We start from the raw sequence: 15,557 nt of genomic DNA on the forward strand, positions 1-15,557 counted from the left end.
ACCACATCTAGGGGATCTGATGCGTGGGAGCTGGTAGTGGGTGGAGGCATCCAGAAGGTGGTGGTAGAAGAGGAACGTTGTACACGTAACGCCTAAGGCCTGACCAGAGGACGACCACTGTTCTAGAAACTGGACACAAATCCAACTTCTACGGCCAATCTTAGAAGACAAACTGAGGCATATTTAAAGTTTTAACACTTTATGTGAGCAAAAATAGATTCAATTCAGGCACCACAAAGCGGAAGAGGTGAGGAGCACTCCAGCCACAGGAGCTGCAGAGATGTTTATTTTAAAAGGGCAGAAGCAGAGCAAGGAAATGACTGATTTGCTATGGCTTTAACGCCTAGCTGGTGGTTTGTGACTGGTTGTCCTCAGCGGTTTTCGTCACCCTGAGGCGTTGACAGGCTTAGATTTTGGTTGGTTTACGTAGGCAGCCGCATCACCAGAGCCACCGCGGTCTAACGGCCTCCTTGCAGGGTTAATTTACTGACACCAATCGTCTGAGTCCTTCCTCTCACTCAGTCACTTCACTTCCTACGCCTCAGTTTCTCCTCTGTAAAGTGGATATTCAGTAGTAAATTCTCGGAGTTGTCAGTACAAATAAATAAACAAAGTGATTATTAGTAACCACGATCATGTCCTGAATGCACGGAACACGTCACCGTTTGCCAACCACCGTGTCAAGTCAGCAGAAACTACAGAAATTAAGGGCTCTCCGCAGAAATTCACACACCCGCGCACCAGGTAACGGACCACAGGCAAACGTTCACTCAGCCTTTCCTGTGTCCCTCACGAAGTGCACACTCTCTCCTGGGCGGCGCGAGCACAGACACTTAGTGGGAGTTTACTTTTAAAATGCGCTGATACAATCATGTCTCACTTTTGTTTGGATCAGTCAGCAAACGCGTTTTCGAAACCCCAAATTCTCCACACCGCCTACCTTTCGCGCCGTCCTAGTCTCGAAGCTTCCACCACTGCTCCTCAAGCCGGGTCCCCTTGGGAGACGGGGCTGCGTGCTGGCGCACAGGGCGTGCGCTGACGTCCTCGAGCCCCGCCCCCAAGGTCCCGCCCGGAAGTTTAAACCGCCGCGCCGCGTCTCGCGGGGCGTTGAGGCCGGCGCCAACAGCCGGCGATGCGGGGTCACGGGGTCGTGGCATGGAGGGGGCCGGCGTAGCTGGGGCCCGTGGCCCTGCGTCTTCCGCCTGCTACGTGGGTCCTGCCCACGCTGCGGCGCCGCAGCCGCCGGGCGGTGGGCGCCCGAGGGACCGGGAGGCGAGCAGGGACCGCCAGGCGGCTGTGGGCATCGTGTCCGCAGCCAGCGTCCCCGAGGCCACGCTCCGGCCATGATCACTCGGTGAAGCTGCGCCGCGACAGCGTGGCCGACTTCTGGCGCTGTGAGGAGCTGTGTGCGCTGCAGGACTCGCTGCCTCTGCCCGCCGGTCGCGCTTCCCTGCGGGAGGGCTGCTGGACTTCAACGCCGACCGCCTCCGTGGGGTTGACTGGACGCCGCTCTTGAGCACCCTCTGCCCGTGATCTGTATCCAGAGTTTCTTCCAGCCACGGCTTGGCGAGACAGGTTTGTAGTTCCCGCTTCCAGGGGCCCTTATGTGGGCGCTGAGAAGCGGGGTTTTAGATGGTGCAAGGTGGAGGGTGGGCACTAGAACCGGTGCCCAGTGCCCGGGTGTGCGTGCACTAGACGGGGCGTGCGGCTTAGGACCCCTGCCAGCTCGGTGACCCCGGCCGAGTGCTTTAAGGCTTCTAGGTCTCAGTGTTCTCATCTGTTGCATGGGCTTAACAGGACCCACTCTCTGTGGAGGTTACAAGGTCTCACTCTGTTAATGCTTGTAGACTCTACAATGTAGAACACTTAGCACAGTTTGGAGCGTCGTTAATGGTTGCACAGATGTTACCTGGTGTGTTGAATGACTTTGCCTGGTACAGACCAAAGCGATTAGGAAATTGATATATCCCAGCTTCATTTCCTTTCCATTCAAACAGGGCTCAGGAAAAAGAAATTTTTTTCAATAGTATCCTATAGTGGAAAGAGCACCAGTGTGAAGGCAGCTTAGGGTTTGAATTCCAGGGCTTATGCTCTCTGTGGCCTGGGCAGGTTTCTTTTGCGCTACAATCCCCACACTTGTAAAATGACATTAAAAACCACTCTTTCTGTGGGTTCTTAGAATTAATTAAGCAGGTTATGTGTGTAAAGTATCCTGGTATTTGAATGAGTTGTCAGAACCAAGGGCTGCTGGAGACAACGCTTCTGCCCTAGGTAAGCTCCCCTTCTACTGGGTGGCAAGTAAACACAAGCACAGTAGTCAGTGTTCTGGAAGAAGTGAGTTCTGGTGCTACAAAGCATAGAATCTCTTTTTTCTTTAATTTAATTTTTATTTTATATTGGAGTATAGTTGATTTACAATATTGTGTTAGTTTCAGGTGTACAGCAAAGTGATTCAGTTATACATATATCCATTCCTTTTCAGATTCTTTTCCCGTACAGTTTGTTACAGGATACGGAGTAGAGTTCCCTGTGCTATGCAGTAGGTCCTTGTTGATTATCTATTTTATATATAGTCGTGTGTATATGTTATTCCCAAACTCCTAATGTATCCCTCCCCGCCATCTTTCCCCTTTGCAGAGCACAGAATCTTGGAAGGGAAAGTTCAGGGTAGGCTCTTGGAGGAGGTGCCATCCTTTCTAAGGATATGTAGAAGCTCCTGGGGTGGCAGGAGGGAGCAGTGTGTGTCAAAGTTTGAGAAATATAAAAAAATATGGCAAAACTCAGGTACAGGACTGGAACTCAGGGTTTGGGAAAGCAATGAGAGTTGATACTGGAAACCTAGTGGGGCCCCACAGAAAGGGGCCTTGTTTGTCATGTCAGAAGTTTGGATGTTTATCCTGAAGGCTGTGGGAAACACCAAAGAACAGTGAAATGGAATTCTGGTTTAGAGGCTCACTGGGACCTCCATGTGGAAGGCAGTTGATTGGGTGCAGCGTGAATTGTAATCAAAGGGTCCCACTTAAGTTATAAAAGGTGGGACTGGATTTTGCAGATCTGAGAGAGAATGGGTGAGGCCTGGTGACCAGTTAGAAAAGGGAGGGCAGCAAGTGTGGGTGACAGTTTACAGGTGCATCTTTTTGTGAGATACAGAGCACAGTAGCGAGGGATTGGAGGTGGGGAGAGGATCTTACCTGATCTTCAGTGCTTTAGAGGGGCCTGGTAGAGGGGCCAGGTCTGGGCCCAAGATACAGATCTGGGCTTTCTGGAAGGACAGGTGTTTGAAGGCATGGGAGAGACTTAGGTTATCCACAAGAATATCCAAAGAGTCATAGGTCTGAGAGTTTTTTAAGTGGGTATATTTGAGGATGTTTATAAGCTGAGAGAAAGTAGCTAGCAGAGGAAGGGTGTGAAGATCTAGGAAAGGAAATGATTGTTCGTTTGTTTTCGAAAAGCTGAATACTTATCGTGTGCCTGGCCCTTTACTAGGATCTGGGGTTCACACCATCTGTTCTCTCTCCTGCAAAGACAGTTCAATTCATCCCCTGGTGAACAGAAGTCAGATTATTCTTTGCATCCCATTCAGGTGTAAGAACTGTTCTGTACCTCTGAAGGGACTTTACTTAAGCAGAGTAATAAGTTAGAAATCAAAAGAAATTAGAGCTGGAAGGGACCTTAAAGGCCACTGTACTTAATTTTGCCACATATTTTACATTGAATGTAACAAAAATTTATTGTTGAGCCCATTCTCTTCAGAGTTCCTTCACTGAACTTCCTTTATGTCTTGCATCCAGTGGGGCTAGCTTGTAGATTTTGGCCTCCTCTTAAATTTGCTTCTTCATCCATATTACATTTTGCCCAGACTATGGCAGAAACTCCTGAGTGGTTTCGCAGCTCCTGGGCTCAGCTCCTCTAAGTTCATCTGCCTACTCGGGTTGAGTGATCTTGTAACATAAAAAGCTATGCTTAAAATAATGCTGCTAATGGCTTGCCCACACAGAGTTAGTGCATACTAGCCACGCAGCGTTTGCCCTGCCTAGAGGCGTGTAGTCTGAACTGTGCTGGGCCAAGCTTCATGGGGCTCTTTTTTTTTTTTTTTTTTTTTTGCGGTACGCGGGCCTCTCACTGTTGTGACCTCTCCAGTTGCGGAGCATAGGCTCCGCACGCACAGGCTCCGCGGCCATGGCTCACGGACCTAGCCGCTCTGTGGCATGTGGGATCTTCCCGGACCGGGGCACGAACCCGTGTCCCCTGCATCGGCAGGCGGACTCTCAATCACTGCGCCACCAGGGAAGCCCCGTCATGGCGTTCTTTGGCCCTGAGGAAGGGGAACTTTTTGGGATCACTTCCTTTGTCTAATTGGTCCTTCAGCAGCGGGGCGCCTTTTTCTAATCAGCGGAGGCACCCTTACTCAGCTAGTGGTAGTCCCAGGCCTCATCACCTGTGGGATAAAAGCCATGCTCCCTCCCAGGCTTGCTTCTGCCAGCATCTCTATTTTCCTTTGTGTCTCTTCTCACACTTGGACCCCTGGCCTTTAGTCGTCCCCACCTGAAGTATTTACAGTGCCCAGCAGGAGTCAGGCTTGAGTGTCTTTTCACAGATGTTCCCTCTGCAGTTAATGCACCTCCTACTCCAACTCTGCATAGCCTCATCTTTCTAGATTCTACTTCAGGGTTCTCATGAAGCTGTCACTTAGATATAACTTTTTGCCTCCATAGGCACCTCTGTGCATAAAGGTTATGTTTATTTATCTCATGTGACTGAAATTTTGAGTTTATACATCTTCCTCCTTAATGAAGGCTTTAAGGGCAGGAGTCGTTTCTAATCCTTAGCACAGAGCAGATGCTTTTTTTCTTTTTATTTAGGTGCTTTTTAATGATGATAAAATGTATGGTTTAAACCACTCATTTTACAATATTTTTGCTTTAGGTTGTGACAGAAATGAAGTTTACAGAAGTCGTGTTCCTGCGATAAGAAATAAAGATGTGACCTTCCAGTTGTGTAAAGCTCATGAAGGCTGTGTAAGTGCATCGGGTGCGCTAAGGAACCTGGAGCTAAGTGGGCTAGTTCTGAGAGAGAGAGACTTAACTATGTTAACAAAAGTAAGCCTTCATTGTGTCCTGCCAACCTTTGATAGTTGCTTTTGGGGCAAACTAAAGCAATAAAATTTTAAACTGTTCCTCCCCATTAAAGGGATTGAATATTTGGCCACTTTGGTGAACCTGTGTCTTGCGAATTGTCCAGTTGGAGACAGAGGTTTCGAAAGTGAGTTTCAGTCTTGTTTAAGTCTCTTCCCATCGGACTGGTCTCGTGATTTCCTACACACCATGTCTGTCTGCCTTTTCTTGGTGTTGTGCATGCGTGGATTGTCTCCTGTACCTGCTCAAACCTTGGTCCATTCTCATTTGTACCATGGAAGTTTGTCATGCTGGATACTGTCAGAATTAATCTTACTTAAGTTCGTGTTAAGCCACAAACCACACGTTTTGTATATTTCCTGTTTTTTGTGTTTCTTTATATTTTTATGGTTTCTCTTCAAGAAATATTATGGGACGGGAAATAGCAAGATGTAAAGAGCAAAAAAGTCATCATTCTCTTTAAATTGTTAGAACATCTATCTGCAATCATAATTTTAATGCACTGTGGTATGTGTTCAAATAGGAAATATATGTAACGTCCCGTAGGAGCAGCAAACTCAGTGGTGTTGGTGAGGGTGTATGATGGACCTAATCACAAAGCAGGTGATTCTTGATTGGGGTCCTGAAACATTAGTGTACGTTCCCTGTGTCCATTAGTGGTCTGAAGGGGTAAGGAAGCCTGCCTTTCAATTTGAGGAAACAGAGGGTTTGAGGTCCTCCCTCTTCTATTGCTCTAGTATACTGCATAGCAGCTAATAAAATACTGGGTTTATAGTTGACATTTAAATCGCTGATTGATCATCAAGGTTGGCATGTATCATTGGAACTGAAAATCGGAAGAGTCTTATGCTCTTTAGGTTTTTCTTTTTTTTCCTTTGTCTCAAAAGTATGTAGTACTTTACTGAGTGGTTGGTAAGAAAGTTTGCAGTATCCAGTGTATTCAGTTTTAGTACTAAATAGAATTAAACTGTTGCTGTAAACTGGAATAACTTTGTTACTGACAAGCTTTAGAATGCATCAGTTCATCAATTACCTGTTTGGGAAGATTGTAGTTAATGATTTTAAGAATGTGGCTGTAAACCTCCAATTGACTCAAGAAAAGCAAATAAGTCAAGATTGACAAACGTATAGGCTCTTCATCTTACTGTGTGTGTGGGTTTTTTTTTTCCTTTTCGTTATTTGGCAAGGTGTAAAGAACTCTATCACTCTTAAGACAGTAAACTTCACGGGGTATAATCTGACATGGCAGGGAGCAGATTACGTGGCCAGGATCTTAAAGGTGATTTTATGTTTAAACTTTCATGAAAACATATGTGATTGAAGCACATTAATACATTGACACAGATGGCAGTTAATTTTTGTCTTTTGATACCTGTGAGTGCATCTTTCATTTTGTTGAAAGAATAAGACCAGTTTTCAGTTTGGGATTCTACCATTTAGTAAAGATAGTCCACTTAATTTTAGAAATAGGAGATTTAATATATAATACATAATAATACTTCTATGTATTTTTAGTTACTGAAAACATTGATTGTGATGCTATGAAGAAACTATTATAGTTTATAATAGTCTTCAAGATTTAATTTAGTCTTCAAGACTAAATTATAGTCTTCAAGATTTAAATGAATCAAGTGTCTATTAGCTGCTGTAGTTTATAAACTAATAAACATCACTACATCGGCAACTTGTAAATACAGTTTTTAAACTAATGCCTTAACAACTTTACAGTGGTTATAATTACTGTATTGAGGCCTAAGTTATTTAATAATTTGACATGAAGTCTTTTTAATAGTTTGGTGGTGCAGATCAGGGATAGGTAAACTATGGCTGGTGGGCCAGATCCAGCCCGTCGCCTGATTTTGTAAAGATTTTGTAAAGTTTTTTGGAACATAGTGGAACCCATTGTTTACATGGTAGCTATGGCTACTTTCAGCCTACGCCAGTGGGGTTGAGTAGTTGCAACAGAAACTGTATAGCCCACAAAGCTGGAAATGTTTAAATTTAGATTTTAGAAATTGAAAAATTCTTTGAGCCTATACAGGGCAAGTCCATTGACCCCTCGGGTAGAGAACAGTCAAGAACTTGGGTGCCGAAGCCAAATGGCCTAGGTTCAAATTCCCTTTCTCCCTTTTCATAGCTAGTGACCATGGACAAATCACTTAACGTCTATGCCTCGTTGTGAGGTTTAAATGAACTCATTTGTATAAATAGTGCTTGGCACATACTAAGCACTGTGTAAGTGATTGCTGTTATTTCTGCTTGGAGCTTTTATAAGCCATTGTTAATAGGAAAATGACACTAATGATTTTGCTTTTAGAGTGTCAAAGGCACTTTGAGTCTTTTATGTTTTCAAGAATGTAACAAGACTTTTTTGATTTAAAGTCAGTGTTCCCTGTTACGAAAATTGATTTTATGAATATAAAGAATTGAATGTCTTTAAGACAAGACTTGTGGTTAAATGTCAAACCATTATCTTCCCAAGGCACATCAAACTGGCTGTGCATAGTCCAGGCCTCTGAAGTTTGTGTCCACACCCTAGGTAGCATGTAAGATCCATTTTGTAAATATAGTTTTAAAAATAATGCCTGGGACTTCCCTGGCGGTCCAGCAGTTAACACTCTGTGCTCCCAATGCAGGGGGCCTGTGTTCGATCCCTGCTCAAGGAACTAGATCCCACATGCAATAATTAAAAGATCCGGCAGGCCGCAACTAAAGACCCGGCACAACCAAACAAAGAAACAAATAAATAAATAAATACTTTTTAAAAATAAATAAAATTCAATAATGCCTTAGGAGTTAGGAAAAGAAAATATTAGAACCTATTTAGCTTTGTATCATTTAAAAATATCTGTGTAGTTTATAATGTACCTAAATTATATGTATAGAACTTTGTGTATATAATTTGTTAAAAAATAAGATGCATATTAAAAAGTTTTCTTATGGGTTGCCCAGTCAGGTGTTTGGAGACCATTGGAGGACAGAATGATGAAATTTAGAGCCTCAGCAATGATAGAATTTAGAATCAATTCCCTGACTTAGAAGATAAGGAAAATAATTCTTAGACTGTAATTGAGTTATCCAACTTTACATAACTGTTCAAAAACAGGTCATCCAGTGGCTGGAATCTAATCACTGACCGACTAGAATGTGGGTCACTGGACTCGTAAAGCAGAACTGACTGTTTAATTTCTCAGCTTGATTCTCCTGGCACATATGCGTGATATGTGTGTGTGTAAATCTCTGACATAATAAGCCATGCTCAGTAGGCACATCCTGTTTCCTTATTGAAACATCTTAATTTCGTCCCATTAAATCTTTGAAGTATCAGACTATCAGAAGGCATGAAGAAACCTGGGCTGAGAGTCTTCGTTCCAGGAGACCTGATCTTGACTGTATGCCTGGTTTGAGGCGCATCGCTCTGAACTGCAACAAGCTCATTGGTGACCTGGGTGCTCGTGCTTTTGCAGAATCTCTTAGTGAGGATTTATGGCTTGGAGGTAAATTCTTAAATTGAAAATACTGAATTTTTAATGTAATATATGGTTAGCTTTTGGCATGATACTGTTGTGATAGGACTTTTTTTAAGGCCTCATTTTTCTGATAGCTTTTATGTTGCTTTTAAACTTTCTCTAAGAGTTACATATATTCTTTACAGAAAATACAGAGTAACAAGAGAACAATTACCTATAAATTTAACACCCAGACATAATCACTGTTCATTTTGGTGTATATATTCTCAGTCTTTTTATTGTTTTCTATAAATATATTTGTACACTTAGGGATTACAAAAATAGAATTGTAGTATACTTGCTATTTCATATTCCTGCTTTTTTCATTTAATGAGGTATCATGTAGTGTTCCATCATATTGATGTCCTATAATCAGTTCTTTGCAATTAGATTGAGGCAGTTTGCTTTTCCCTGTCAGAAACAATGTGAATACGTTGTATATACATCTCTGTGTCCATCGGGCTTACTTCTGTAGAATAAGGTACTACAAGTGGAATGACTAAGTGTGACATATTTTTAAGACTTTTCATACACATTGCCAAATTACCACCCAGAAAGGCTATGCCAATTTGTAGTCCACCCCAAGAGTGGATGTGAATGAAGCCTGCCTCTCACAAACACTGGCTGGTAGCACTTTTAAAAAACTGTAAGACTACAAAAATGAGTACCTCTCCCTTTTTTATGCAAGTGGGATTACTCCAAATTTTATAACTTTTTTCAGTTAATTCAGTATGACCATCTTAGCAAGTCAGTAAATTTGCATCTTTTTTTTTTTTTTGTGGTACGCGGGCCTCTCACTGTTGTGGCCTCTCCCGTTGCGGAGCACAGGCTCCGGACGCGCAGGCTCAGCGGGAATGGCTCACGGGCCCAGCCGCTCCGCGGCATGTGGGATCTTCCTGGACCAGGGCACGAACCCGTGTCCCCTGCATCAACAGACGGACTCTCAACCAGTGCGCCACCAGGGAAGTCTTACTGCATCATTTTTTTTGTGACCCTTCAGTGTTCCATTATATGAATATGCCACAGTGCACATAGCTTATCCGATCTTGTATAAAAGGTATGTCCAGTTTTTCAGTTACAAAAAGTACTCTGATATATATCCTTACCTATATCTCTGACTATTTCTTTTGGATCAAAAGGATATAGACATTTTAAAGACTTCTCTTACAGAATCTTGGCTTAATCTGATAGGAGAATAACCACATTTTGTTTTATTTTGTATTCATTTGATTTACTGGTGAGTTTTACTGGCTGTTTGTATTCATTTGGCTAGTTGGTTAATTACACCGGACGTCCCTTCTTCTGTAGTGACAGTTTGTAAGGGTTGTATCATATGCTGTTAGATCCATATGTCTGACTTGCTATTTCTGTATGTCATGGGGTGTTGAAAGACTCTAGTTATTTTAATGTAATGGTCCACTCAACACTTAAATGACTCATGATAGTTTCCTTTCATGTAATATTTTTAAATACCTGTGCTTTTGCGATGATCCCTTTTGATTAAATGAGTAGGTTGTTCAGCCCCAGAACTACTAGAATTCATGATCATTTGTTCTGGTTTTTGTCTGACCTTTTACTGCGAGAGTTCTTGACCATCATACTTTCATGATAGGTTTTTAGTGTGTATTCTCTATACACACGTTGTTTGAATTTGTTAATTGTTTGTATCCTGGAAAGCAGTACTTTTCTAATGTTGTACTTCCCTTATGGTTTGAGCAGATAATTCACTGATTAAAGTGATTTATACTTGTAAATTGTTCTTATCTCTACTCTGAATAGAGGTGAACCTAGATACTAAGCCTGCTTCCACCAAGAGCATTATTTGCTTCTTGTGCAACCTCTGAATTCTTGCAAGGAGTACTTTATTCATTTGTCAGTTTCACAAGTAATTTTTTTTAATACCTTCTGTGTGCCAGATACAGGTTTAGGCACTACTGATAAAGCAGTGAACCAGACAGACAAAAGTCTTGCCCTCATGGAGCTTACATTCTAGTGAAGGAGTTCAGATAGAAATTAGTAAAGAGATAAGTAATATAATTTTAGAGCGTAGGAAGTGCAAAAATATCTAAATGTAAGAAGAGGGAGGGGGGGCAGGTAGGACTCCATTGGACAGGTTAGTTAGGGGCCAGCTTCACTGGAGAAGTGGCATTTGAATGGAGACCTGAATGAAGAGAGGAGCAAGCCATGGAAGATCTGGGGTAAGCACATTCCAGGACAAGGGGGCAATGAGTATGCAGGCATGTAGGTGGGTGGAGTATTTAAGGAAAAGCAAGAAGGCCAATCTGGGCAGAGTACTGAGTGAAGAAGAATGTGGTGTGACATGAGGTCAGGGAGCTAGCCAGGGGTCTGCTCTTGTAAAGTCTTGAAGGCCAGAGTAAAGATGTGGATTCTTCTAAATGAGTAGAGGGTTTCGAACTGGAAAAAGGCATGATCCAAATAGTATCTGAATAAGGTGACCTGGTATAGAGAATGGACTTGGGAGGATAAAGAAGAGAAACAGGGAGACCAGTTAGGAGACTATCACAGGGGTCCAAATAAGAGATGTTTATGGCCTAGGTTAGGTTGGAAGTTTGCAGCAAGTGAAAAGTGGTTGAATTCAGGTTGTGTTTTCAGGGTGTAGCTAACAAGACCTGCAGATAGATTAGTTGTGAGGTATGAAGGGAATAGTAACAAGGAGACAAGTCGTTGATGATTATGTGTGCAACTGGGTGGTATCACTTAGAAAAAGGGGGCTGATGGGAGGAGCAGCTTTTGAGGGAATATCAGGACTTTGATTTGTTATCTTAGATGCCCTTTAGGTATCTAAGTGTCTGGACAGTGCTCAGACTGTACTTTCTATCCAAAGGTATCCAAAGCCACTTTAGATGCAAAATGTTTAAAGTTGACCTTTGTTGCTGCCAAAATAGTAGCCATTGTGGGCAGTCTGCAAGATGGCATCTTAGGTTTCTGAGGAAGAAATTAGAATACACAAAGGGGTATTAAGGGTATAATTACATAATGTAGATTTCATATTTAAATTTATGGGAAAAGCAATAATTAGTTGGCTTTTGGTTTTAAATGGAAATAGCCACTCATTGGGAAATAATTACTCTAACTTCAATTCATTTTACTTTAGATCATTCTGTGATGAAAGCAATTATCAAAAAAGTTCTCCAGATGGAAGGAGTGCCAAGTCAGACATACATAACATGTTTCAGTTCGCTCAGAAGAATTTCTCTTTAATGGCTTGTTTTTCTTTCTTTCTTAAAAGAAAATTATCAAGGTACTTTCTGCCATCTTAAAACTAAGTTTTTAGTCAAATCAAATGGCTTTTCTGTTTTTGAAAATGTTGTGTGATGCTTTAATTTAGGTTCCCAGAAATGCAGATTGAAAACCTTTTAACTTTTTATTTTCTGGAACATATTATCGTTAGTCACAAATAGTCTTTTTTTTTTTTGGTGATAAGAATGAATAGCAGGAGCAGCATTTGTGAAACCAAATCTAATATGAAACTGACTCTTTCTTGTGAGTAAATTTGAACTTTGAAACAGCAAAACAATAAGGTTTGATATAAAGCAAAAAAATTATTTTATGTTTATGATCTGCCAATTTCCCAGAAAGAGTTTTGTGGTGACTTTAGTTATATACCGGATACATTAAAATCACCAATGGACAACTCATCTTTTATTCAGGTTCCCTCTGAAAGTTTTAAAAATTTGTTGACTTAATATCACTGAACGGTTCACTTTAAAATGGTTAAAATGATAAATTTTCTGTTTTGTGTAGTTTACCACAATTTTTTTAAAATGTGTTGTTTGAAGATTTTTGGGTTTTATAAAGGTATTGTATTAGCATAAAAATGAAAAATTTAAAAGACCACCTCTAATTGCATTATCCTATCTAGCAATATTTACATTTTTATTTTCTCTTCCTGCTGTCTATAAACATAATTCCACATAACTTCAATATAATTTGCCATTCTTATCTTTTCATACTAAATTTAAATTCTGTGATTCATAGTTATACTTTTTAACATTGTATTCACAAGGTTTCATTGAGTTGGTCAATTTTTTAAATTGGTGAACAATTGGAAATAACCTAAAATAAACTATTGTAAACATCTTCATAAATACAGCTTTTTTTTTCCTACTTAAAGATGTATGTTTTTGATTCTCTGTTAATCAACTTGCTTGGACAATAGTGTATTAAATAAGTTGTTAAGAGTGTTTATGAAGTCAAAAGAAAGCTTATGATTGTCTGCCAATTGTTATTTCAAGAGAGTGATATTTTAATAATCAAATAGTACATACAAAGAAGTTAAGATTTGTGGTATCACACTAATTAGATATTATTATTAAAAATTTATATCATGTGTACAGTATTCTTAAAATAGCTAAGTTGACTTTTGCTATGATATTAGAAATGGAAATATATATATTAATAAAGCATGTATATTAGGAATTCTGTAAAATTAGTACCTGGTGGTATATAATAGGGCATCATGGAATGAGAAGAAAACAGTTAAACGTTTTTTTTTAATTTAGCATGATGAAACAAAGTGGAAATATAACTGCAATGTACAAACTCATTGAGCTATTTTAAGAGTAATTTTATTTCTTGGGCTTTTTTTTTCTATTTGCCTCAGTTATTTGGAGACATAGAGGTAAGCCAATCAGTATCTGGGTATATACCTAGATCCTGGTGAGTGTAGGGTGAAATAATGGTGTGAATTGTGTCACATTTATATTGTCATGATGTATGCCTAAAAACAGATGGGAACTTTTATTAGAAATTTTTTTTATCTCCTAACAAGAAAAGTGTAATTTAAAAAACTTTTAATACAAATGTATTTGCATTCGTTTCTGAAAGTAAAGGAAGGGTATACACATACAAACCACATGCATACAAACATTTTTTTTGACCGTAATTAAGTTAAAAAACACAATAAAATAGCACAAAATGAACTGAGCTCCTATATATTTTTAAGAGGCATGTAAATCACACAGGATCGTGTGGTGATTATCAATAAGCTACACTCTATGAAATATTTGTCCTATATTACCACATACACTCCATTTTACCCTGCATCCTAATGTTGCTAAACTATAGTAGAAAGCAACAGCATAGCACAGGGAGATCAGCTCGGTGCTTTGCGATGGCCTAGAGGGGTGGGATAGGGAGGGTGGGAGGGAGGCTCAAGAGGGAGGGGATATGGGGACATGTGTATGCATATGGCTGATTTGCTTTGTTGTGTAACAGAAACTAACACAGAATTGTGAAGCAATTATACTCCAATAAAGATCTATTAAAATAAATAAATAAAATAACACAAAATATAGTAGCTTTGAAGGATAAATATAACCATTTTAACCTATGATGTTTGTTTTCAGTAAATTCAAATTCAATATTTAAATGTGAATTTTAATATGTGGCTTGTTCTAAATAAAATATTAACACGTAGGTCTAGTTTTTGCAACCAAATATTTCATATAAAGATACTTGCCTCTTTACTACTGAAATATAGGATAAGTATCCACATTTCACTCTTTTATCCAGTGGGTTTCATTTGTTTTTTTGTGTGATTTCTGTATGAAATCAAAGCAGCAGTGAAGGTTGACAGGCTTATAGGAGAGTAACATTGACTCACCTACCACCCAGCAACTTGCAGCCTTATAACTTTTATTGTTTTTACATAGAAAAATTCATCTTAAATTGAAATTTTGGCCTAATTCTGAAGATTCTGTTTGGCAGAAGTCATGGGTGTATCTGTGTTTCTGTGTCCTTGAGATTCAGAAATGCCAAAGGTGTTCTAAGATTCAGTAAACTTGAGTGTTTCTGCATAATACATAAAATGTATCATACTTCGGGATTATTTTAAAAATTTATTTTTGCATTTCTGCACATCTCAATACTTTTGTTTTAGTTAAAATAACTTGTTACTGTAGAGAACTTATATTTTTTAAAAATGCTGGCTTATGTAAAACCTTTGTACAAAACGATCCTCTTTTTAATGGCCTTGGCATCATTGTCAAGTGCCTGTTTGATTCCTTTCAAAGTGTACACATGTGACAGTTGCTCTGTAGACCTTTGGTGCATCTTGATTCCTTCTTTTCATGCTTTGTCAAACATAGGCTTGGCCGCAAAGCAACCTGTAAGTAATGGAAGGAAACACTCTGCTGGTAAAGAATGTTATGGTCCTGAACCTCTACCACCTGGTGTGTCTGGTTTCCAGCCGTGGCATACTGCAGAACGTGCAAAAAGCAACAGGTAACGTGTTTGCATTCCCTGTCTTTTTCAATCATTCAGAGTCCTTTATTTTGGAACTTCTGTTATGTGAGCGGTCTCTGGTGCTTTCTATAGAGGAAAAAAGATAACTCACACATGGCTTCTGCCCAATGAGCCCTCTAAGGAAGAAAAACAAAAAGTAATTGGGAGTTTCAAGTTGTTTCTCAAGTGTCACAACAGAGCTAACCCCGTGGGAGTCTTGAGGAGACTAAAATTATCACCAATTGTGCATGTGAGGAAAGTTTCATTAAAGGCAGGTGTAGTTGCGTGAAGCCCTACAGCACAGAAGTAGGAATTTGGATATGTACGAATGGGCAAAAAGACATTTTAGACAGGGGAAATAGTTTAATACAGAATGGATGAAAATTATGCATTAGACCTATTCTAAAACAACTGGCTTATTAACTCAGTAAATCAGATTTAGTCAGTCAAACTAGCTTTACCTGATTTCTTATCCAGGGGATAGCTGTTCATAGTAATTTTTGTCATAGAACAGTAAATAAAATGGTTGAACTATAGCTTTAGGCTTGCTAAGTGAAATAGATTGCTCTAGATGATTTTCAAGTGACTGACTTGGTAGTATTCACGAAATTGGGGATTAACAATTGCTTAAGAAAACAAAGAGAATTGATTTTAAATAGTACTTGAA

The 15,557-nt window shown here is 40.0% G+C and overlaps 1 pseudogene across 1 annotated transcript in view; it reads left to right on the forward strand.

The window, feature by feature from the left end:
• Positions 1–1,155: 1,155 nt before the first annotated feature.
• LOC309817785 (centrosomal protein of 78 kDa-like) overlaps positions 1,156–15,557 on the forward strand; it is a 29,863-nt pseudogene continuing 15,461 nt past the window's right edge. The window contains exons 1-7 of the transcript in view: positions 1,156–1,272; positions 1,316–1,575; positions 4,927–5,099; positions 5,191–5,262; positions 6,311–6,414; positions 8,458–8,632; positions 14,755–14,890. The product of the transcript in view is annotated as a centrosomal protein of 78 kDa-like (transcript). The remainder of the gene's footprint in view (positions 1,273–1,315; positions 1,576–4,926; positions 5,100–5,190; positions 5,263–6,310; positions 6,415–8,457; positions 8,633–14,754; positions 14,891–15,557) is intronic.

Source organism: Grampus griseus (genome assembly GCF_964374135.1).
Source record: "Grampus griseus genome assembly, contig: HAP1_SCAFFOLD_208, whole genome shotgun sequence".
NCBI lineage: Eukaryota > Metazoa > Chordata > Mammalia > Artiodactyla > Delphinidae > Grampus > Grampus griseus.